This window comes from Labeo rohita, chromosome 11 (assembly GCF_022985175.1).
Source record: "Labeo rohita strain BAU-BD-2019 chromosome 11, IGBB_LRoh.1.0, whole genome shotgun sequence".
Classification (NCBI taxonomy): Eukaryota; Metazoa; Chordata; class Actinopteri; order Cypriniformes; family Cyprinidae; genus Labeo; species Labeo rohita.
The window spans coordinates 583,443-608,911 of NC_066879.1; the positions used below are offsets into that span (position 1 = coordinate 583,443).

Sequence of the window (25,469 nt, forward strand, 5' to 3'; positions counted from 1 at the left end):
TTTTTTTTTTTTTTGATGATATCCAAATGTGGTAACTACGTACCAGCCATTAAAAAAAAAAAAAAAAACTGCTTGATGCATCCATGGGTCTTTGGAAAATTGGAATATGATGGTCGCACCGCATGATATTTCATAAAATGAAAATCATCAGAAAAAGTTTGTTTGTGTTTTATGATGGATATATAAATGCAAATGCTTTGCAATTTAATACAGGATTTCAAAGCACTTTGGAAATCATGCCAAATAGTGCAGAAAATTAATTTGAATAAATTTAGGGTATTTTCAAAGATGTTTCCAAAACAAAAGTTATGGCTGGACAGTCGCACCACATGATATTTTGACACTTTGAATAAAATAAATTTACAAATAACTAATCTTTTTTTTAAAAAAAGTTAAAGTGGGTCCATTCATGGGAGAGGTACTTTTTATGCTTTAAAACCAACTGTTAACCAAAAAAAAAAAAAAAAAAAAAAGAATATTTAAGCGCCACGTCATTGACCCATATATAATCAGACATCATCATTATTTTACAATTAATTATTATTATGATAACAATATTTATTACAGTAAGTAATTAAGTCAAACAAAAAACAAATAAGATTATTATTATTATTATTATTTTACAAACAAGCTGTTTTTACAAACTGTTACTTGTTTATATTTAAATGTATCACTATATATGTAGATTTTATAATGTTGTCTAATGTATAGCTATTTATTTGCATTTCTGTTATGTCCCCACTTAAAGAAATAAACATGCATGAGAGTGTCTGACGGCTTCATAGGCCATTTCTGTCCACATGTTTTGGATGTGTTATACAGCTGTGTGTGTAAATGGTTAAAAAAACTGACCACAGCCCTCTGCTGGCATCAACCAATGTCATGAGTCTGAGACAGGAAATACCTGTGTCTGAATAATACAAGACATCAGGGAAGTGTTTGGAACTATAAGTTTTGCTGTTCCATAGCACAAAAAATGCCTGCAGCAACTCTGATGCAGGTTTAATTGTTGTGAATGACCAAAACATTTACATTCTATGTGCATTTAGCTGTTTCTGTAAATTCCTGGTTTGTTAGATTGTTAGCTAAGCTGATAAATAGATGAGAATACATGTTTTAGAGACACCATGACTGCTCACAAGACCTTGAGATGAGACTGTGCACAATACTAAAGCCTTCATCTCAAGAGGAGATCCAGCAGAGATCCTGGGGCTCAGAGACGGGCTGAGGTTAGAGGAACGTGATTCACATCCTCCCTCAAGCTTTACTGATTCACTTCACTTTCTGCTAAAAAGAGTCAAGAAAACTGTTGAGTGACAGATGGCATATAGATTTCTGTATTTCTTTGTTGGCGAGTGAGTCCTTATTACTGTAGAGCATGGTTCTCAAGCAATTTCAAAGTATCCATTATGTATTATTAATAAATAAATAAATATATTCTTCTTTATTTATATGACAAATAAAGCTGTAGAGATTCAAGAAAAAAAAACAAAAAAAACAGAAGTTTGTTTGGCCCCCTGGAGGATAAACAGTGCTATGAAGTATATTTTCTAATATTTTCTGAAGTTACTAGTCAAATAAGCAGCCGTGTGGGCGTCATTACAAATACAAAAAAAATTCCTAAAATTAATTTATTTATTCATTCGTTAGGGTTGGGTTCTGCTGTTTCTTTATGACAGGAGTGATCTGCGCACTGTGTAGAATATTGGTTTAGTTTGGCTTTAAATGCTCATTACTGCAGGTTAACTCACTCCTGTATTTGAATGGCAGTTGTGTTTGTGTGGATGTTGTTCTGAAGATTGAAGATCGATGTCTGTTCGATGCGTTCATTCTGAAAAGTGACATGCATACAAAGAGCAAGGTCACGACGAATCCTTGAATGGAGATGGAGAGAGACAGAATAAATGAAGTGAATGTAATCCAAATCGCCTGCAGTATGTGATTGTGACTAGAAAATCAATGGCACTTAATAAGTAAACAACATCCCTTAAATGTAGTCATTGCATTTCTGACAGCTCAGATTTGAGCCAAAGCTCTCTCTCACACGATCACAGACGCCGGGTTTGTTTTTATGTTGAAAATGATTTATTCTCTGCCCAAACTTTACTGCCCAGTCTGCTAATGAATTAATTGTGGGCAGCTTAGCAAGTATAAACTGCATAAATATCTAAAACAAATTACAGTGATATATTTATTATTATTATAATTATTATTACTTGAATACTCTAATAATGATACACACAAGTATACGCTGTATTTAAAAAATAATATTTTTACTATTGCAATACTATTGCTTATTGTTTGTTTGTGTTAGTTAATGCATTAACTAACATTAACTAATGGAACCTTAAACTATTACTAATAAATGTTAACTGGAAATAAAATAAATAAAATCGTTAACTTATTTTATTTCAGCTGGCTTCCATGAAGATATAAATGCATGCATACATACATACATACAAATTTAACAAAAAAAAGTTCTTGCATTCTTAAATACATACATGTTTATTGGCAGTTAGCAGTACAGTGTTCAGTAGATGTTTATGATCTTTAGACACTGGAAAACTTTTAGTTCCATGCTGTAGCTTGTCACATGCTGGCAAACAAACATTTCCCCGCTTTGTTCCTCAGCATAAATCAAAAGTACGAAAACATACTTTTTTTTATGCCTCTCTGCACTTAAACAACAGAATAAGAGTATGTTATTCATGTAGTGCTCAGCGCAGAGGGCAAAGATTGAACAAGGAATATTAAAACCACCCCCAGAGAGAAATGAGCTTTGAGAACGTAAGTGGCTTATTGAGACTGACACCAGCCAACCACCCACCCACACACACACACACACACACACACACACACTCACACACACACATTTGAGAGTCCTGCTGTTACAATTATTCACAATTAACAGTCACGCTAGAGCCCAGAGAGATTGGTGTTTGATTTTTACTCCGTTTTTTGGACTGTTTCAAGTCTGAGCGGGTGGTCTACAGCTCTCCAGACCTTCATTAATCAAATATTGATTCATTAATTGCTCCTATTAACTGGGAGCCATTCAGAATCACTAGAAGCACATCGGCATTGAGGGAATCTTCTGAAAGTGGCAGCTAATACGGTGATGAAATATGTTTGTTGAGAGTGCACTCTGCTCTTTTGAAGATATTATGTCCGACACAAAGAAATCGATGCTGGCCAGGTAGAGCTTCTGCTTAAAATGCTGGCGATGATTTTAGTTTAAACAACAACACTCCTTATTTATGAGCAGGAGAAGTAAAAGTAATTTAGGAGTGAATCATGCTTAAATCTATTTCTACACAAATTGTTCCACTAAATGGCATGTTATGATTTATGGAAGCATGGCTTCATATACGATGTACACAGTAAGTTTGTTTTGTTCCTGCTCTGTGAATACGAACCAATGGGTTCTCAAAGATGGTAATTTATTTTAATATTATTATTGTTATTTTTAAAGTCCAGTGGTTTTAAATAGCTTTTTATGGTTATTTATTTATTTAGTTAGTTAGATATAAAAAAAATGCCCATGTTTTATCTTCTTCTCTTTAAGACTTTTATTGTTTATTTCATTCCTTCATTTGTTTATTATAATTAAATGATCATGGAATTATTTATCCTTTTTTTTTTTTGAGTTAGTTATCTTTTAAGTTTATCTTTTAAGTTAGTCAGTACATGACGTGGTCAAATCAGAGATCATCGGATCCATAAGTCCCTTCTGACAAGTTTCTGTGTTGTTTTATCTTCTTCTTTCTTTTGAAGTGTGTCATTAATCACTTCATTTGATTCATCTGTCTCTTTGTGTTTTGATGAATGTTTTGCCCAGGATGAAAGCTTTATTTTATTTTTTTTTTTACATAATATTTATCAAAGTCTAATATGTTCATTTGCATTTCCTGAAACTAGTGTGCTCGACAGTCACTCGCAGTTAATGATCAAAACAGAAGAACTTCAAAAGCGCAAGAACGCGACCAGAAGTCCTTACATTTTATTCGGAGAAGATATTTGGGACAATCTCTTTTCAGTGTGCTAAATTTGTGCGTGAAATCCAAATCTAGCAACGAAAAGTTGTTATAACAACTTAATTGCTCAGACAGCAGTGTTCAGACGCTCCCCCATTGCGTGCGATTGTGGTGTTGACAGATTTCCTCATGATGTTTAATTTAGAAATGTCAGTCTCCTTCATATTTATGAGCTGTAGCCAGCGAGAGGCGCGCAGGTAGCGGCTGGTTTATTGCGAGCGCTGCCACATGACCTTTCTGACTCCATCACTCGACACAGCGTTACATGTTTACCGCTGCAAGGCATGATGGGAATTCTGAGTGGGCTTCGCTAGTTCAGGGGGTAAGAGGCGCGCGCGTGTGAGCTGCGAACCCACCTGCGTCGTGCATACTTGATTTTTACTTCAGCACCATATGGAAGATCTTTATGCGAACACATCTCCTGAATATCACAAACACATTTCCGCTATTCATGCTTTGCGTTTCCGTTGAACATCGTCTCTCTCCACGCGGCGTCCGCGGTCCGTAATAATCTATAAAACTGCGCTTTTGCACTTCCCTGCCGTTCCGATACACGTCATGGGAGTCCGATATAATTTGATTTCTCACATGAGTGAGTGCTGAGGGTTTGTTTTCCACGATTTTCTCTCTTATCGACAGCTTTGGAGGCTCTCGAGTCTCTATTCCAGCGCTGTGATTAAAGGCCTTCTGTTGCTACTCAAACCCCCCTTAAAGATCTGCTCTCCTCTCCTGTAGCATCAATTAAATCCAAAGTGTTTGTGTGTGTGTGTGTGTGTGAGAGAGAGAGAGAGAGAGAGCACTTCTATCTGTGGATATTCTGTGATCCCTTCCCAAGGTTTCTCATCTGTCCGGACATCTGGTGTTTATCCTGAGGCGTCTATCATAACGGCTATTCAGGCATGTTATTAGAAAATTAACGCCCAACTCAAATGTCACTCCTAATAGTGCTGCTTAGTTTTTCTCATAATCGCCGTAATTCGTGCCAATCTTGGGATTTCGCTCGATTAGAAACAAATTCTCTGTAATTCGTTTGTAGCTGGCAAGGGCACGACTGTTTGGATTAGCTCTCGAGAAGGATGCGTCTGCCAGTCGGGGCTCGTATATGGTCTGTCGTTGACGATAGCGTGTCGTCCGATGTCCTTTCATGGCTTTTAAATGCCGCTGAAAAGGTTAATGGAAACATTTTGCTCCCTGACGACACTCTGTGACGGTGGCAGAAGAGACCTTCATCTACATTCCAGTCGTTTCATGTTCAAGATGTTGAGAGGCGAGATTACCCGCTTTGTAAAGTGATGCTCGGTACCTAACTAATGAGTACGGTATACATTTTAAATAAATGTTTGCTTTTTGAGTACATTTCTGAGTTTATATCAAATTTAAATTGAGGTAGGTAGGTTTCAATTGAGTTTAAACTGAAATCAAATGGAAAGAAATTCATTTATTATTTCACTATTTACACATTACATAAAAAAAGGGCAAATATCATTCTATTTTGTATTTTATTATTATTATTTATTATTATTATTATTGTTATTATTTTTATTTTATTTAATATTTTCAATACTAATTATACATTTCATTTATTCCAAAATAATAACTAAAAGCAGTAACAAGTTGAACAATATTTTGGAAACACTTTACAATAAGATTTCATTAGTTAACAAAGAATGAACAATGCTTCTACAGCATTTATTCATCTTAATTTCAACATTTACTAATGCATCATCAAAATCAAAAGTTGTGTTTGTTAACATTAGTTAATGCACTGTAAACTAACTTGAACAACTGTATTTTTTATTATCTAACGGCAGATTAATAATTTTTAATTCAGATAAAATAATTTTATTATCTAACAAAGATACTTTAATAAATGTTCATTGCTTGTTCATGTTAGTTAACAAACTAACAAATGTCACTTTTTGTAAAGTGTTACCAATGTTGTTTTTATTTGTGAACTGATGTTCAGTTGTTCTTTTTAATAGTCAACTATTTTAACTCATCGTTATAAAAGCTCTGTAAACACTGTAACAGACACAAAGATATATCTTTCATTTCATCAAGCACAGTTGTCACTTTTTCAGGCCATTTCAAGTTTTATTTTGACGTGACACAAAGAGGTGATGATAACGTCATAATTTTCTTAATTCGGGCCGAGAGCTTGCATGAAAACAAGAGGTGAGATTTATTGCATGAACCAATCACATCCAATCATAACCGATCATCCAATTATAGCGCAATGTGACTTCCCCCCCATTCATTCTCAGTTATCCCCCAGTAAAGTCACGGCACACTATGGGGTCTTTGTTAAAAGTCTATGGGCTGAGGGGAGGCAAGCATTTAAACTTTACCTGTGGGTTTTGCTGTTGGACAGTGTTACTTTATAAAAACACTTTTACTTTTAAATAGGTCATCGGAAGCCCATTTCTCACAAGCTGAAACAGTGAGGTCAAAAGTTTACATTCCCCTTTCTGCAAAATGTTAAATATTTAGTTTTTTTTAGTACTGACCTTAATAACATATTTTACATAAAAGATATACATATGGTCCACCAGAGAAAATAATAGTTGAATTTATAAAAATGACCCTGTTCAAAAGTTTACATACGCTTGATTCTTAATACTGTGTTGTTCCTGAATGATCCACAGCTGTGTTTTTTGTTTAGTGATAGTTGTTCATGAGTCCCTTGTTTGTCCTGAACAGTTCAACTGCTGCTGTTCTTCAGAAAAATCCTTCAGCTCCCACAAATACTTTGGTTTTTCAGCGGTTTTGTGTATTTGAACCCTTTCCAACAATGACTGTATGATTTTGAGATTCATCTTTTCACACTGAGGACAACTGAGGGACTCATATGGAACTATTACAGAAGGTTCAAACCCTCAGTTGTCCTCAGTGTGAAAAGATGAATCTCAAAATCATGCAGTCATTGTTGGAAAGGGTTCAATGCTAAAAAAAGGGCAGTTTAACTGTTCAGGACAAACAAGGGGCTTACGAACAGCTATCACTAAACAAACAAACACAGCTGTGGATCATTCAGGAAACAACACAGTATTAAGAATCAGGTGTGAACTACTGAACGGGGTCATTTTTATAATTTCAACTATTATTTTCTTTTGTGGACTATATGTAAACATCTTTTATGTGAACAAATCTTGTTCAGGTCAGTACTAAATAACAAATAACATGGATTTTTTATGATCCCTCTTATTTTGGTAAAATAACATTTTTGATGATTCTGAAAGGGGGATGTGAACTTTTGACCTCAGCTGTATGTCTTACCATTTGTGAAACAATGCATTAGCAAATATCTTAAACTTGTGGTAGACTAGTCAAAAAAAAAAAAAAAAAAAAAAAAAAAAAAAAAATCTCTGATGTGTATCAGTATGTTCCTCTTTCTGTCATTTTCTTGAGAATTCACACTCAGGAATTGTCAGTTTATAAGTACTGAATTTTGCCCAATCCTGTCACACAGGCTACAGAAACCAGCAGTATTGAATTGACAGTAAAATTGAAGAGAAGAGACAAATGAAACAGGCTGTCATTAAAGTCTTTTTCCCTCCTTCTGTGAGTCTTTGTCCAGCGGAGGTGTTTGGTGCATTCTGGGAGAAAGGGAAGATGAGAGAAAGGCAGGAGACATGTTGTCATGCTGAGTAATTAGTCTCCGTTGGGCAAGAAAGCGTCTGGATGTTGTGACACACACCAGATTGTCCTCTAGTCCACCGAGATACCCTGTCATCAGCCTGTGGGCCTGTCCAGGGATGATACACACACACACACACACACACACACGCACACACACACACACACACACACACACATATTCTTCATTTTCTTTAAACTTTAGAAGGTTTGGCTGCTATCCAGTGCACAGCACACACACCATACTTGCGGTGAAAATCCCAGATTTAAAGGGATACTTCACTCAAAAATGAAAATTCTGTCACCATTCATTCACCGTCTGATCATTCCAAACCAGTATGACTTTTTTTTCCTCTGATAGCGAGCAAAAGGCGAATTGCACTCAACACTATTTTCTATGAGGACTGTGGCTTTCAAGCTTTCTCAAAAGTAGTCCATATAACTCAACTGAAATTTAGGTCATTGTTCATTGGTAATCTTGACTTCCAGTGAGCTGTTAACCAGGGGATTGCACTAAACTACCATAATGCAAATGTAATCTAATGAATACTGTTTTTAGGTAAAGTTTGCTTTTACCTTTATGTACATTTACACCAAAACATACAATAATGACTAAAATCTAACACGTGTTTTTACTTCTGAACTACTGTACAGACTTACAAATGAATCCTTATGAATATTAAAATCATGGCACTAACAATTTGTTTGTACTTAATTCAGATATCATATCAAAGGCATTTTGTTTCCAGTCACATTTATAAAACACTATTTACTCATTTACTTAAAATATGAAATGATAACACGTTCTGTCCTGTGTGATTTCTGCTGCCAACTGATTTCCACTAATTACACAAGGACTACAATTTAAAACCTTAAAATGACTAACATTTCTGTAATTAAGCATTACTTATCATGTAATATTATATTGTTTGCTGTGACTGACAATAGAACCATGAAAATACTGAAGTGCAGCATAAAATCACAAAAGCAATTCATTTTATTTATACGCTGAAATCCAAGTCTTCAGAATTTATGAGCATAAGCATCAAAACCTGTGTTTGTAACAAATTCAGAAATTGCATTTCAAGAAGCTTCATAACAGGTTTTATGGCAGTGAAATCAAACAAGAAACCATAAAGCATAGTAGAAACCATAGTAACTTTGTCACACATCCGTTGTTTAACACTATGGAATTGTTGTTAATGATTAATAACTTCTGTTTATTAACCCGTTCAAGTTTGATTTAATGTCAGATTATTGCTGTTAAAAAAAGATTCCATCTGAGGACTACTGCTGTTTTTGTTCTTCACAGTTTTACTTTATTTCCAGATGTTTGTTTCAGTTGCAGGTTCCCCAAGGTACTAGCACACATTAAAGAAATAGATTGTACTGCATAGTGGCTTGTTGGTTTTGCTCAAAAGCATGATCTGTTTAGGTCCACATGTCATACTAACAAGAAACTATGCTTCTAACCACAGTTCGAGAGCTGCAGATGTGTTGGACCTTGCGATATAATAATGTAATAATAATGCAATGCTGATGCATTTGTGAAGTGCACTACTGACTAAAAAACTCATAGCTCAAAAATCAAGTTCTGTCAAGTGCATCAAGCAATTCAGCAGTTTTTCAAGAAACTAGTCATTTTCTCATTTATGGTCTGAGAAGTGGCTGCAGTTTTTTCACTGTCCATCAGAAGTTGTCAAGAAACATCATTTCTAAAAGAAAAGCACTGTTGCTCTCTATCGGTCTGCTTTTGATTGTTTTGACAGGGAGATTTCAGCCCTTTAATTCCAAACGTTCTTTTAATTACCTGCGATCGGTAAACAACCGACGATGCCGATAATGAGATGAGACGTGTTAAGTCTGAAAAGCAACAGTCGTAGTGAGAAGCAGCCCTGAGGGGCCGAACGAGGTGCGCCGCTGTCTGTCAGTATAATCCAGTCTCTCTGATAGGTGGCTTTACTGTGAAGGGAAATGGCACTTTGTGACAGTGTTGTGAGAAGGAAATCATTACTGTTACACAAGAAAAGAAGAGAAAGAAAATGAGAGAGGGCGAGGGAGGCTAAAGGTTACTCGAGAGAAGAAGAAAGCTAATAAGGAATGAGAAATAGGATGGATGAAAAGGAAGGTCAGTTTTCCGATAAAGGTTCAACCTCGCTGTCTTGTCAGCACCAAGCCTGTGGATTTCTAATCCGGACGCAACCTTAATCCCAAACCTTGGCTGCATGTCAAAGTCATTCTCGCACATTAAAACACACTTCTTATTTTATGTTAACTGTGCAGCTAGATTCTCACATTTGTATGAAATAAAAATCATCACTATGATGTTGAAGTTGGCCTGACAACTTTCCCATGTTTGCTAATTTAGTGCTGAGGTGTACTAATTAGTTTATAGGTGATTGTACTTAAGCCTGAAACACACTGCATGATTTTCGGCTGTCCCAGACAAAAGATTGGCATCGTGCAACAACCGTGGTGATTTATGTGATCGTGGATCCTAATCCGTGGTCCTATGTCTTACAAGCCAGGTTTCCATCCAAAGCTGCAAATTTAACTTATGTGCAAAATTGGAATATCGCATAAAACATTTGCGAATAAGCAACACGTTCTCGCTCCCAACTCGTCACATATTGACACTTGGTCAGGACCCTTTGGCGTCATTTTTTGACGCTCAAGGTACCCCTTTTGGACGTGCAGGGTCCTCCACTGTTTTCAGTTGTTTGTCTTAATTTAATAGTTTGCATGCATTTGTAAAAATATAAATTATTTTAAATAAATGTATACTTTCATTGGATCACCTAACCCCACCCCTACCCTAAACTTACCCACTTCTAGACAATATACAACACGTAACAGTCAATTATATGTACAGTCACAGGTATTTATTGCAGAAACTGACCATAAACAAGCAGTATGAAAGCATTACAAACAAGTCGTGTTGCATTTCGAGTCTCCTGAAGCCATACAATATCTTTACACGAAGAAGAGAGTAAAACATAAGGTTTTAATTTTTTTAATTTATGCACAAATAGACGAATGGAGATGGCAATCGCATTCATTCATCTCACAGATCAAACATTTTGCCTCGTAAGACTTGGAATATTATTATTATTTATTTTTTTTTAAGAAGTCTTGACTGTAGCTGTATCTGCCTGTTATCTCTTGTATTTTATTGACAAATGGTAGGTTTAGGGGCAGAGGTTGGGTTACGTGCTTGTAAAAGTGTAAATAATGTAATAGAAATAAAACTGCTGTCACAGTCCAACAAACCCCAACATATATGCAGTAATGGCAATGTTATTACCCAATATATAATTTAATCATGAAAAAATTCCCAGTGTCTGTCCCAAGGGTTTCTTATTTAAAGCAATGAAGGACCATGCACGTCGAAAAATGACGCTAAAGGGGTACCCTGTGCGTCAAAAAGTGATGCAAAAGGATCCTGACCAAGCGTCAATATGTGACGAGTTGGGAGTGAGAACGTGTTGGAATAAGCACAGTTTCCATCCAATGAGTCAAAGAGAACAAAGTTGTCACATCCTGATAAACTGGGACTAAATATCAGTAAAAAAAAAAAAAAAAAAAAATGTAGGAGAAGCCACTGAATATAATCATTTTCACATACAGATTGCTCAGAGAAAGCAGACAAAACAATAAATGCAGTCACTGCTTTTGGAGGCGAATACCTGCTGTTTGGCAATGCAGTCGTATAAGAGTTCTGGGAGGCAATTATACAGAAATGCTTCGACGACAGACTTTGCTCGGGCCTTTTCAGAATGACCATACATTTCAGATGCTGTACAATGAGATCGGTTCGCGGGTTAGTCCGGTTATGCCGTCCCACAGTGTAAAGTCACATGACTTTTTTGGTGCGCATGGAGGAATTTATTCACAAAATGTGTTTCTATCTCCCATTATTCACATTAACCCTTTATTTGCACAATTCAAAAACAAGCTCAAGCAAGCATAAAACTTTTTTTGCCAAATTTGTTTAACAAATTTTGGCATTTCCATCACTCGTTTCTGATGCAATACTTCAAAATGCTCATAAAAACAGCGTGATGAAAACATAGCTACAGTGAGAGAGGTTTAAAGAGGGCCATTGTCAGGGTCTTATGACCAAAGACAGCCTGCGATTGTTTTCAGACAGTGTCAGAAATTCAGCCTGATCATCGCACAGTGTGTGTGCTGCCGTGACCCACGTTTACTGACCAGCCGATATAAATGCGACATGAAGTCAACGTGACATGGCGCTAAAACATAAAACTGCTTACCTCAAGCTTGTATTCCTTCCTCTTTCACCGCTTCCACTTTTTTTACCACGCATAAAAACTATCATCCTCATACAGTCTAAATGCATGTCGTATCCAATGTCGCACAGTGTGGTTTGCAGTGATCTTATAGGATTGCTAAAATTGTGCAGTGTGTGGAAGGCTTTAAAGGTGCAGCATGTAATATTGACAGCTAGCAGGTGAGATGGGTACTGCAGTCCAAATTCAGACAGTTGTTTCTCCCACTCGTCCTCCTCAGACTCTATGCTCACATGGGTTGCCAGATTGAGGACACACAACAGAAATGAGAGCAATTGACAACAAAAGGCGACAAGCAGTATTTATCCGCTTTTATATTCCTCTGTTCATAGGGATTTTAGATGGATGCCGAGGCTTTTTAGGTCATTTGGAATCTCTGACCCAGTTTGTTTGCTGGCTTCCATGGTTGCAATACACTCTTAAAAATAAAGGTGCTTTAAAAGGTTCTTTACAGTGATGCCATCCCAGGTGAAAAAACAGCATATGATGGTAGGTATGTTTTGATGCTGGTTTAAGATGGTCCTTTGCTGGTTTATGCTGGTCCTTAGCTGGTCGTGTTGCTGGTCAAGAACCCGCATAAACCAGCTAAGAACCATCTTAAACCAGCATCAAAACCTACCTACCAGCATATGCTGTTTTTTTTCAACAGGGATAGAAGAACCATTTTTGGTTCCACAAAGAACCATTCAGTCAAAGAACCATCTCTTTCTTACCTTTTCATAATCTGGAGAACATTCTAACCACAAAGAACCTTTGGTGAAAGGTTCTTCAGATGTTAGAGGTTCTTTGTGGAACCATCTATGGCATCGTGAAGCACATTTATTTTTAAGAGTGTGGTTCTGTTTTCTGGCAACTGGCGACCCAAGGTGTCTAAATACTATTGTTTAAACTGGCAGAGGGCGGAGTCACACAGACCAAAACAAAAACTGACATTCCAACATGGAACACACATTTCAAAGTAGCATAACTAGCTGTTGTGTTGTTTTTCAGAGAAACAATTTTGTGAACTTAGCATGTTTCCTAAACATCTGCAAACATATTATGGTATTTTTATGCTGTAGTACAGTCTAAAAAAATATATACAGCACTTTAAGTGTTTAGAATGATTGCATGGGTGTTACTATGCGATTGATGTTTTGAGTGAACATCATCCCTTGTATGTTCCAATTGGTTTGTATTGTGTGTGGCATTGCTAAGTATTGTAGGTGGTCGCAAGAGTGTTGTTAAGTAGTTCCAGTTGATAATCAGCTGATAAACAGTTGGTATGGTGTTCTGAGTGGCTGCCAGGGTGTTGATGGGTAATTACCAAGCTGTTCTGAATCACCATCTTTTCCAGTATGTGCTAATCTATTGCAATACTGTAGTGATTACAGCTAAGTAATTTGGAGGAGATACCTTGGTATTATACTTCTCAGTATTTGCTAAATCACTGCTGAGCTGTTTCTCAGATATCCCTACTGGAGAGAAAAAAAAAAAAAAAAAAAAAAAAACAGCAACTGGTTGACTGGTCTAAGCTGACAAGCTAAAGAAGTGGCCAGACTCCTTCGAAAACCAGTTATAACCAGATATGACCAGACTGGAACCAGCTGAAACCAGCCAATGGTGCAACACACCAGACTTTAGTATGAGCAACAGTAATAGTGATGATTGCCTTAGCACACAGCAGTAATTAATTAGTTCCTAGACCCCCTCCCCTCAAGAGATCCTAAAATGGGTTGAGAACAACATAATTACAATATGCAGGAGTTTTCTCCAGACCCAAAATAAATTATTACTCTCTAAAACAAGGGTGACTGGAGATGTACAGAACAGCCCTCCAACTCAATGCATTGATTTGCATGTGTGAGAATGTAATTAATCTTGATGGGGCCTTAAGGCTCCGCTCGCCTCAATTCAGGTCAATTACTGCTCTGACATACAAGTATCGACTGCGGCACACACTTAAATAAAGTCGCACTCGTGAAGCGTAGATAGACCTTTACACAGCACCGCGCCGCAATCACTTGGTGTGCACGTATGGCCCTGAATAATCATATTGTTATATTATCGGCCCCCGCAAAACAGAGTTTCTTTCAACTCCCATTACGCGGTGGCGAGGATATCGCAGCGTGGCCGCACGCCTGCCGAAACAGCTTACGTAACTGAACCGGTGATAATAGTCATCTGTTACTCTGTGTCAAAGGGGCCACGCCAGTTCAATTATTCATCCGGTATGGCAGGACGCTTTTAATCATCCAGATTCTCTTCCTTTCATCAAAAAAGGAGAATCCCGAAACGGATATGAATTAGTAACGACGACTTTTGAGATTCCGTTTGATGGACGTTAATTAAGATTAAAAGTTCAACATATTTCCTCCTCCTATAACCGCATGCTTTCTTTATATTTTTGGTCGGTATCTGAACGATCTCGTTTCTTTGGACACCTATACATTGGGAGTGCTCGACAGGTCATAGCAGATTAGGATTTTCCATCAAATTGTCATCTCAACTTTTTAGACTCCCTGAGATAAGCTATCATAAATTCTCTTTTGTCAGAGATTATTGTCTGCAGCGCTGTCATCATTATTCAGTGTTTACCTTGGAATAACGAAGGAGAAATAATGAGAGAATAAAGGAGCGTGGAAAAACAACTGTTGTGAAATGTTAATGATGCGTCCTTGGGTGTGTTTGTTTTTTGTTGCCGGTGATGAGCTCTTTAGAGCCTGTTACATTCCCTCAGAACAGAGACTTCCACATACGTGACTCGTGTGTAATTGAAAGTGGCGTTGTCTGCATTTCAAACCTGCCTCACACAAAGGCAACCTCTCACAACTACATTAATAAAAAAAAAAAAAAAAAAAAAAAAAAAAAAGCTACGTTTGATTTAATGCATCAGTTCAGTTTTTTCCCCCAAACTGAAGCGATAGCCTCGTGCAAGCTGTTTTTGAAGCCTACTTCATGCTTTTAATCAATAGGCAGATGTTACTTTAGAAAATTAAATGTAACAATTGTCGATTTGACCAATCGTCCTTTATTTGAAGGTTACGTTGCATATTACTTTGCATACTTTTCATACTGCGTACTGATATGTACAACCCAAATCATGCAAAAAGTAATTTTTCATCAAGTACAAGATACCACTTGTCATAAGGTCTTACTGGACAGCCTTTTGCTGCTACATTAGAATACAAAACCACCTATTTCATATTTAATGAATGGCTTGCCATTTGAAGGTTATTTGTGGCTTCACGTTAAATTGAGTTGTCAGAAAATGAATTGTCTGATTCCTGAAGGTTACTTTCTTTTAAATTAAATTTATTTCAAATAAAGTGGTAGGCAGCTTCTTACAATTTATTTTAGGATGTAAAACTTTACTATTGTAGACTTGAAGGCATTGTTTGATTTGAGTTTGAAATGTCCAGTTTTTTGAAGGTTATTTTAGGTCTTTGTGTATTTTATTTTATTTATTTATTTATTTATTTATTTTCTTTATTTCAGAGTTTTACATTTATAATTACAATCAAGACCTCCCCCACCCCACCTCACACACACACACAACACAGGCCATATAATAATAATAAAAAAAAAAAAAACATTCCAGAATTCACAGAATTGACAGTGGAGGAATAAAGTGTCCCATGATTGCACAGTTCATAAATTGTCCTTTAACTTGAAAGGCTTGAAAGAGGTTGCCCACACTTTCAGAATACCAGTCTTGAAAACATAATATAAGAACTACAATTGGTGGTAACAGACACAAATGTAGATACATAAATATATACACAAACTTAAATATTTTAAATAAATAATAAACTTTAGGAAAGAAAAAAAAAAAGGAAATAACTAATAAAACAAAATATGAAAAGAAGATATGAAAAGAAGGGGAGGCTGAGGTCAACTATAGTTCATCTTAAAAGCCAAAAAGTCTTCTTCAAAGTATTTAATAAAGGGGGACCATTTGTCTTGAAACTTCGAACCTCGAATCATATATTTAATCTTTTCCAAATTAATGTAAGACATTACTTTTTTTATCCAACTACCATGTGTTGGAGGGTCTGCCCTTTTCCACTTACATAATATTAATCACCTTGCAATTAGTGTAGTGAAGGCAATAACAGAATGCATGTCATTTCTGAGCTCTACACCCCAAAAATGCCCTTGTCTCTCTACTCCATTAGAAGTCAAAAGGAATGGTCTGATTGTTGAAAGTTACTTTGTGGCGTCGTCTTACTGCTGCTTCAGAAAACAATTCAACATTTTAGATTTAATTTTTAAGGGTTACTTCGTGTCAGTTCACATCGGATTGATGGCCGTTAATTCCGTAGAGAGCAAGGGAAATGTGACATTATTCAAACAGTTGTTTCAGCAGCACTGATCTCCGGTTATCTGAGGAATTGTTCGTTTGGTTTTGGCCGCTGGGATCAGTGCTAAACACAGGCATGTTCTGTCTACTTCAGCAGGTCATGATCTTTCAATGTGCTGTGACACAAAGTCACCAGAGAAGAAAATGGGGTTACATTGGGTTAATCATGTCCAATTTCTCTCATTGTGAGATATCCTTCTCTGACCTGACTGCGGAGAAGGACTTTGTCTCCCTGATAGATTCAGTTTTAATATGGGGCTGTTCAAATGCCTGTTTTTGATTAGAAATGCTAACACTAACTGGCACAGACTTTGTTTGTTTGTTTGTTTGTTTGTTTCAGAAAATTATAGTGCGTCCTGCATTTCAGTGAATTTGATGACATTTTATGTCAGTCTTTTTCACTTTCATGGCCTACTCTGTGAACCAGCGCTCATCCTGATTCTGAATGAGTGGCCTGAGGTTTGATGACTTCCTGTCTCACATTCACTAATGTTTAATGAAAATGTTCTGCATGTAGTTATATAAAGGTACTTACAGTAAATTTGTGGTCAATTTGCAGAAATGACATTCTTTTAAAGTGAGCAATTGTAATATGTGAATTTAATATGTATGTATGTATGTGTTACATGCACTCTAAGTTTATCTGTAGTAATATCATGTATTACTAAATAATTTATTTTATGAAATGAACATAGTTTTACATTTCAATGGGCCTTTATGGGCTAATGTTACATATAGGCTTCATGTTATTAAGTGTTATTATTCAATAATAAATATATGTAATAATGAATGCAATGAATATAATGTATTTATTTATTTATTTTCTGTCTATCTATCTTTATTATTTATTTACAGTGTTGGGCACTTAGCTGCTGTAATAATATTACTAATAAGATTTCAGTAATAAAATTACAGTTAGAATCCGTAAAACAGCTTAGCTGCTTTTAATGCCTCAACTCCGCTGATTTAAAATCCAATATGGAATATGGAAAAGTTTACGTTCCACAGATAGAAATATTGCATTACATTGATTTTGCCAGGAAAAAGATGTTTTGAACAGTGTTGTGTAAGTTGTGGCTTTAATTTACTCTGGCATGACATCCCACCCACATCCCTCTGATCAGCATGTGGTACATTATATTACCATAATTATAAATCTTTTTGGAAAATTAAACAGTTTCTTACAAACTTATGTGATTTGATAAAATACATAATGACATATAATCATATGGGTAATGTTTCAATTAGTTTCAAATTAACAACACTTCTACTTGAATGTCACTATCAATCACTGTTGAGTGTTTGTAATCACTTCTGACTGTGATCCAACGTGGATTAAAATGACGAGGCAAAAAATCTGTTGTTAGTAACATTCTAGAAGAATTTTATGTGGAAGATACACAGTTATAAACTTCTGTGGGGCGTGAAGAAAAAGTAATGTAACTAGTAGTGTAACTAATTACTGTTGCCAGGAAGTAATAAGTGAAGTATCACTTTTTAAAGGAGATACTCTTAATGAGTAGTATATTTCATTCTTTGAGTAACCATCCCAACACTGTTTATTTATTTATTTATTTATTTTATGAGTGTGTTGACTGACAAATGTTTGGTGTGAACAGGTTTGCATGAATCTATTGTTTGTGTTAAAAATCTAGCTCGCACTGCTATTTGTGTCTGGTGTGAATAAGCAAATCAGGCTTCACTATTTCCTTCTGGTATTTTCCTTAATGAGCCTACATTACTGCATTTCTCTGGCTTCATCAGTATTGCTGAGAAAACAGATATGCTTTGACAAGTTTTCAACCAAGGGACGTTTTCCTGACAATCTGGGGAATATAACTTCTGCCTAGTAATTACAACACCAGCTGTTGAAATGTATTTACATGCCATTAAAATAGTTTCCGTCGGAAGTCACGCAGAATGTGTGGCAGAAGTCTGTACAATGTCTCTTTCTTCCGTCTCGTCCCGGTGCGGCTGCACTGCGCAGTCAGAGATGTCAGTGTGCAGTGACCGTACGAGAAAGATCTGGTGTCCGGGGGCCTGTGAAGAACGTCCAATGTCACACTGTCCCTGAAAAGCACATTTGGGAAGTTCCTCTTCCTGCTTTTGCTCACTACGGCTGTCAATGCTGTCAGCTCTGTTAAGAAAGGTCTGGTAAAAATAGATGGTCTAACTTATGCTATCTTTGTTTCTCGGTTATGAATTACACCGTGCCAGCTCGACATTCCTCTGTTGATTATAGATTGAGAGAAATTATGAACTGCATGTGCACTTTTCGTGCCCTACACTTTTCTGGTCTCCGAACGCTGATAATTATGACGTGTCAAGCATCTAACGAGTGCAGGGGTCCACAATTCATTTCACAAATGACAGATTGTGATAACTCACTGACATCTCACTTCATGAAACACTTTTATATCTTTTCAAAGAAAGATCACATCAAAGGAGAAAACAGCTTCATATCACTTTCATTCAGACCTTGTAACATTGTAGTCGTCTCTTCTGCTGTCATTGTGTTGAAGAACTTCTTTTTAACATTTAGTAACATTATTTCATATCCAAAAAGATTGTAGCCAGCTTCCCACAAACATAAAAAATAAAATAAATGAATTAAATTATTATTATTATTATTATTATTTTACTACCAATAAGTGTTTTTTTTTCTTTCTTTTTTTCGCATTGAATTGCATTGCAACTTATTGCATTGCGTTGTTTTGCATTCCATTACATTGCAACATTCATTTAAATTAACCACTCCACATAAAACAATTAGGCTTCATTTCCATAATTCAAAATATTTATTTATTTATTTTTATTTTATTTTATTTTTTTTGATGGTGGAATGAAATATGACCTGAAAATGCTTTGTGACATCCACCCAACTACATTTCTTTGTTCGTTTTCTTGTTTCAGTATAATATGTTGATAACTTCTTGACTTGCCACCCCCTTCCCCCCCCCAAAAAATCCTCAAATGTGCACAGATAAGCACATTTCATGTAATCAATTATTAAATTTTCCTCGTCTTCCTGAACTGAGAACAAAAGATTGTCCTCTGAATTTCTTTTTGTTCTGCTGTAATTATACGACGACCTTCTGTGTCACGTTCATAAGCCTCTGAATGCGACTCAAGGTCCCGGTGTCAAGAGCCAGCCAGATAGTCAAGATGTAGCCCCTTTATTGCTTCGCTGTGTTAAATGTCAAGAAGCGGCCACAAAACCCATTATGTTCCCCATTCTGCATTAATGTGTGTCTTTTAATGAGCACATAAATTCATACATTAGCATGAGCCTAAGGGGAAGCCTCAGCGCCTGCCATATGCTTTCTTACACTAGGTGGCGAACTTCAGGTGTTTGTAGAAAGGCCCTTCTGCTCCTGAAGCGTATTGGTGAGGGATTCGTCCCCTCGGCAGGAAGCTTTCTTGAGGAGATTCGCATATGCCTTCAGGGTAAACGAGAAAGCGGTTGTTTAGACATCTATACAGCTGTTGGTGTGAATCCACACGGATCTATCCGGCCCCTGCCGAGATGAAACCGTCGTATTCACATGGTCTGAAGAACATGCTGGTCTTCTGTTTGCTGAAGAGCTGAAGGCCCTCACAGATTTGCCATATGGAGCCACTTATGGATAAGCTGGGCGTATTAAAGGGGTAGTTTAGCCAAAAAGGAAAATTCTGTCATCATTTAGTCACTCCCAAGTTGTTCCAAACTTGTATGAGTTTCTTTCTTCTGCTGAACACAAAAGAAGATATTTTGAAGAATGTAGGAAACCAAACAGTTGTTGGTATATTCCATAGTACACTGTAAAAAAACAATTTGTTGAGTCAACTTAAAATAATTTGTAACCTGGCTGCCTTAAAATTTTACATTCCGTTAAATTAAAAAAAAGTTTATTCAACTTGAAATGTTAATTGATACTAAGTGACAACTTAGATATTTGAGTTGAATCAACTTAAAATTTTAAGGCAGCTGGGTTACTTACCCATCTGTTAAGTTTAGCAAACACAAATATCTAAGTTGTTACTTAGCACAACTTAACATTTCAAGTTGACTAAACTTATTTTAGTTGACTGAACTTAAAATTTTAAGGCAGCAGCGTAACAAATTATTTTAAGCCGACTCAACAAATTGTGTTTTTAATTTTTTACAGTGTATGTTTTCTATACTATTGAAGAGGCTACTGTCAACTGTTTGATTCCCAACATTCTTCAAAACATCTTCTTTTGATGACAGAGTTTCATTTATGGGTAAAGATATATAATATAAAAGAAACTTTGTTTGTGGTATAATTATTTTTTACACAGTAATCAGATAATCCAAATCAGCGGTGTATAATTCTTCAATTCATAGTGTTGTTTCTTATCGAAATCATTTTTATTCTTTGAATTAGTGATCAAAAGGACTTTGATAACCGTCTAATCATTTTTAAAGATAAAAGGCGTTTCTTTGTTTGAGATTCTTATTGGTATATTTTAGACCGTCATCCACCACATTAATATCACTAAAGATCAAAATATTACTGTCTTTAAAGATTAATTATGGCATGTTTTTGATTAAAATACTGCAGGGTGATGCTTCCAACCAAGTCACTTTGTTGAAAAGTGAGCTATTACTTTCAGAAGCAACTGAATTTCTGTGTGGTGAACAATAAAATAGTGAAAAATCCCATAGATTTGCAGTGAAGGTCATGTTTAGAGAGTAGAATACACTCAAAGATGTATGTATTTGAATGGCATCCATTCAGATTCCGCAGTTTTAACATAAACTAATAAATATATTTTGTAAGAAACTCTACTGAGCTTGCATATTTGTTAGTCATACATGAAGCAGTTTCAAATACTCCATAACCAGGTTTATGTATTTATGTATTAATGTATTTATGTATTAATAATATATATATATATTTTTTTTTTGCTGAAAAATTTTCTCAATCAACATATTTATGCTAATTCAAAGCCATTTTAACAAATCCATTTTGAATTTTGATGATTATTTCAGAAAATAAATAAATACATAAAAATAGATGCAAAGAGTTAATATTAAACCATGGCTTTTTTAATGCAGAAGTCTTACCTGTGTTATTTACATATAACTGACAAATATGCATTAAATATGAATACAGGTTTTTCTGCTTATGTTAAAACTGTGCAATCCAAATGGATGACAATTCAATCAATTCAAGCCAAAATATGTGTTTATTTATTTATTTAGGAGTGTGTATAGAGACTTAAGAGTGGGTTCTTTAGATTTGGGCCAGCAATGCCAACTATGAAAACCAAGAAAAAAGCAGAGAAACACCCTGGCAATCGTCTAAAGCAGGTCTTCAGTGAATGTCAACATTTCTGCATTTGTGTTTGGTGCCACAGGCAGCGGCACTTTGAGGAAAAACTGTTAGGTGAAGCTGTTATGGTGCGGTTTGTGATTGGAGCGTCCGTCCCCAGGCGGTCGAGTCGACTCCAGCTCTGATTTGTAAGTATCTCGACGGAGCTCCGCTTTAAGCTTCATGGCCGCTGAACATTCCTCTTTTGCTAGTCTGATGTAGTGGTGCATGTCATCGAACATTTGAGTGGATCCTCCAGTGATGACGGAGTCACAGAGCTGTGTCAGAAAGTAGAGGATCCGTCCGCCGCGCTCATGTGCCAGATTAAGATGGCAATCCTGGAATTTGCTGCCTTTTCAGTGTCTGTCTCCCGGTGGAGATTGGACATGATAGAATAATTCTCCGTGTTCCTTCAGCTGAGGGCTATTATGCCATATTTCAAAACCCCACGAAATGGCTCAAGAGGAAGTTGGAGCAGTGCATATCAAACCCATTAGTGTATTATGAGTCATGCTGAATATTTTACTTTTATTTTTTTGGAATAGAAACATTTAAACGTGTCACGTTCTATGAACTATACTAACGCTAACCCAAAGCTAACTGAAATGAATTTGTAACATTTTAAAATTAGGTTTAATTGCATTAGTTAGTTATGTTTAGCATTAGCTATTAGTTATTAATTAGAATTAGATTCATTCATTAATTCAGGTTAATGCTAATATATTATTAAATTGTTGATTATTATTAATTCATGTTCATTATTAATATATTTACTAATGTTATTTTATACAACGTACATGTATTGGTATTTGTAAAAACAAAACAAAACAAAACAAAAAACAAACAAACAAACAAAAAACTAACTGAATGAAATTGTAATGTAAAGTGTTAAAATAAAAAATAAAAAATTAAATTAAATTAAATTAAATTAAACTGCAACAATTTTACAATAAGGTTCAATTATCCAACATCAGTTATCATGGATTAACAACAAACATTTTTACATTTATTAATTGAAGTTAATATACTGTCATGTTATTGTTTATTGGTAAATCATGTTTGTTAATAATATATTAATTAATGATTATACAACTTGATTACAATTGCATACAATTTAGAATTTTAGTTAATGCATTAGATATGATAAATTAACAACACTTTACTTATTTATTTATCTATCTATCTATCTATCTATCTATCTATCTATCTATCTATCTATCTGTCTGTCTGTCTGTCTGTCTGTCTGTCATAATATATTACCAAATAATATATTACCTAAAAAAAGAATGTACAATAAATATATAAAATAAGTCAATAATGATATAATATAAATTATAGCAAAAATGTAATTTAATTTAATTTAATTTAATTTAATCAGCCTGATTAAGAGTCATTTATCTGGTCAACCTGACCAGTGGCTAAAAACCTAAAATCAGCAAACCAGACCAGCTTAACCAGTTAGGGAGATCACATAAGACCAAGTTGGTTTAAGTTGTTTTGTTGTTGTTGTTGTGATTTCACCACATTACTATGTTAGAAAGAGCTCATCTCAAACTGCACGTACATGCATGTACAGTATATGAAGTTATATTGTAAGCCAGTGGTGTTAAATGTTGCAATGTAATGCTATTTACGCAACAACTGTACTTGTAAACAGCTCCTTACGTGTGTTACATGATCTAGTCTGAATTTCCTGCTCTCAGCAGCTGTGCTCTTTTCCAGGAACTTCCCTCCCCTCTGTTCTCTGCTCTCGGCAAAAATGTGATACTGACGAGCATCTACTCTTGAAGTGTCGCTCCGAATCACTCAGATCCGAGAAACGCTTTTCCGTTTAGCTTTGCAAGCTCTGAAAACAAATAGGAAACTACATTCCACCCCCATCCGAATCGCTTCTCCACCCCAAAGTTCATCTTATGGATGGATTGAGATAACCTCAAGGGGAACCGCAGGGCACTGTGATGCCGTTTGATGGAATGAAAAAACGACTTCTTAGCTCGCACTGTGTTTGTCTTTAAGATGGAGAACAAATGCAGACAAGCAGAGAGCATCCAGATGATAACTGACTCTGACACACTCAGCTGCAACACGGTTTTGCTTGTCTTTTCAAACAAGGCCTATGGCAGCTTAACAATACATAACAGTGTGTGTTTCTCTCACAGGATTGCTACTTACTACTTTTTTTTTTCTTTTTTTATATATTGACTTGAGACGAAAACATGAGAATTATGTCAGTTCTCTCCAATGCAGTGTTTATATCACATCTAGTGCAGATTTCTTGAATGTACAATTTAAAATTTTAGGCATTATTTATTATTATTATTAACTATTAATATTATTATTTAATCTGTGAATAGTTTATTGGTAGACAGAAATTTTCTTTTAATGGCTACATCCACAGTCACCGATGACATGTAATTCGGTGTGACATGATATATTTAACCTCCTATTTCTGTTGTGTTGTCACACCAAATATGTGACCCTGGATCACAAAACCAGTCGAGTTTACTTGTAGCAATAGCCGAAAATACATTGTATGGGTCAAAATTGTCGATTTTTCTTTTACACCAAAAATCATTAGGATATTAAGTAAAGATCATGTTCCATTAAGATATTTTGTACGTTTCCTACCGTAAATATGTCAAACATTAATTTTTGATTAGTTGTATGCATTGCTAAGAACTTCATTTAGACAACTGTAAAGGTCATTTTCTCAATACTTTTTTTTTTTTTGCACCCCAAATATTATCCTATCCTAACAAACAATGCATCAATGAAAAGCTTATTTTTTCAGCTTTCATGTGCTTTCATGTATAAATGTACACATTTACATATATGTTTAAATGTATAAATAAATGTCTACATTTCTCAAAAAAAAAACAAAAAAAAAACTCAACTCAACAAATTGACCTTTATGACTAGTTTTGTGGTCCAGGCTCAAATATTAGTTAGAATCCAACAAACCCTGTCTATATATCCATTTAACAATTTTAATAAAAATGATCATTTACACTCAAAACATTATTGCATCCTGTTTTATAATGTACTACTGTAGGGAGATGCAGATATCTGCCACACTTATATACTTGCTATAAGTAGTATAAACAGCATGTAACTACTATCATTGCAAAGAAAATGCTCCTGCTTTTACATAGTGCAGATAGAATCTATATAATAAGTTTGCATGGAAAAAAGTGAAAAGCGATTTAGACAGGGTTTGTTGGATATATATTTATATAATATGTCAACAAAATGAATTTGGAAATATATGCAACTTACTTAACTGTGTATTAGATAAGACCTCATTGGCATATTTAAACACAACTTTTTTGAAAACACGTAATGTAATGTTTTAACCTACTGTGATTAACTGAGAAATTATTGTAATACATATGTATAGTATTTTTTTAATTTATAAAATACTTGGGGATACGTATATTTATTTGCTTATTACACGGCTCTCTGGAATACAAAAATGACAGGCTGACTGCACGTTACCCCTTATTATTTCATCAGGATACATGCCAACGTTAAAATGGTCCTGAATGGAAAAAGTTGCTTTTTGGGTACACTGTGTAGTTACCAATATGGGCTAACTGAACCATGCTAACCAGCCAAACCTTGAACCTTGATATTCCTCTACCCTCCATTTTGTGGAATATTTAAAAAAAAAAAAAAAACAAAGAGCGAAAGAAAAAAACGGATAAAAAGCACTCCAGAGCTCCTATGAAGAGCTCAAAGCTAAAAGGCCCGTTACCTCTTCACATCACTTGAGTGTTGTGGGCTTGAGAGCTTTTGTATTTAACACTATGAGTCTCAAATAAAACGAGTT

At 35.5% G+C, this 25,469-nt stretch overlaps 1 protein-coding gene across 1 annotated transcript in view; it reads left to right on the forward strand.

The window, feature by feature from the left end:
• fhit (fragile histidine triad diadenosine triphosphatase) overlaps positions 1-25,469 on the forward strand; it is a 266,649-nt gene that overhangs the window by 236,948 nt on the left and 4,232 nt on the right. The window lies entirely within an intron of this gene.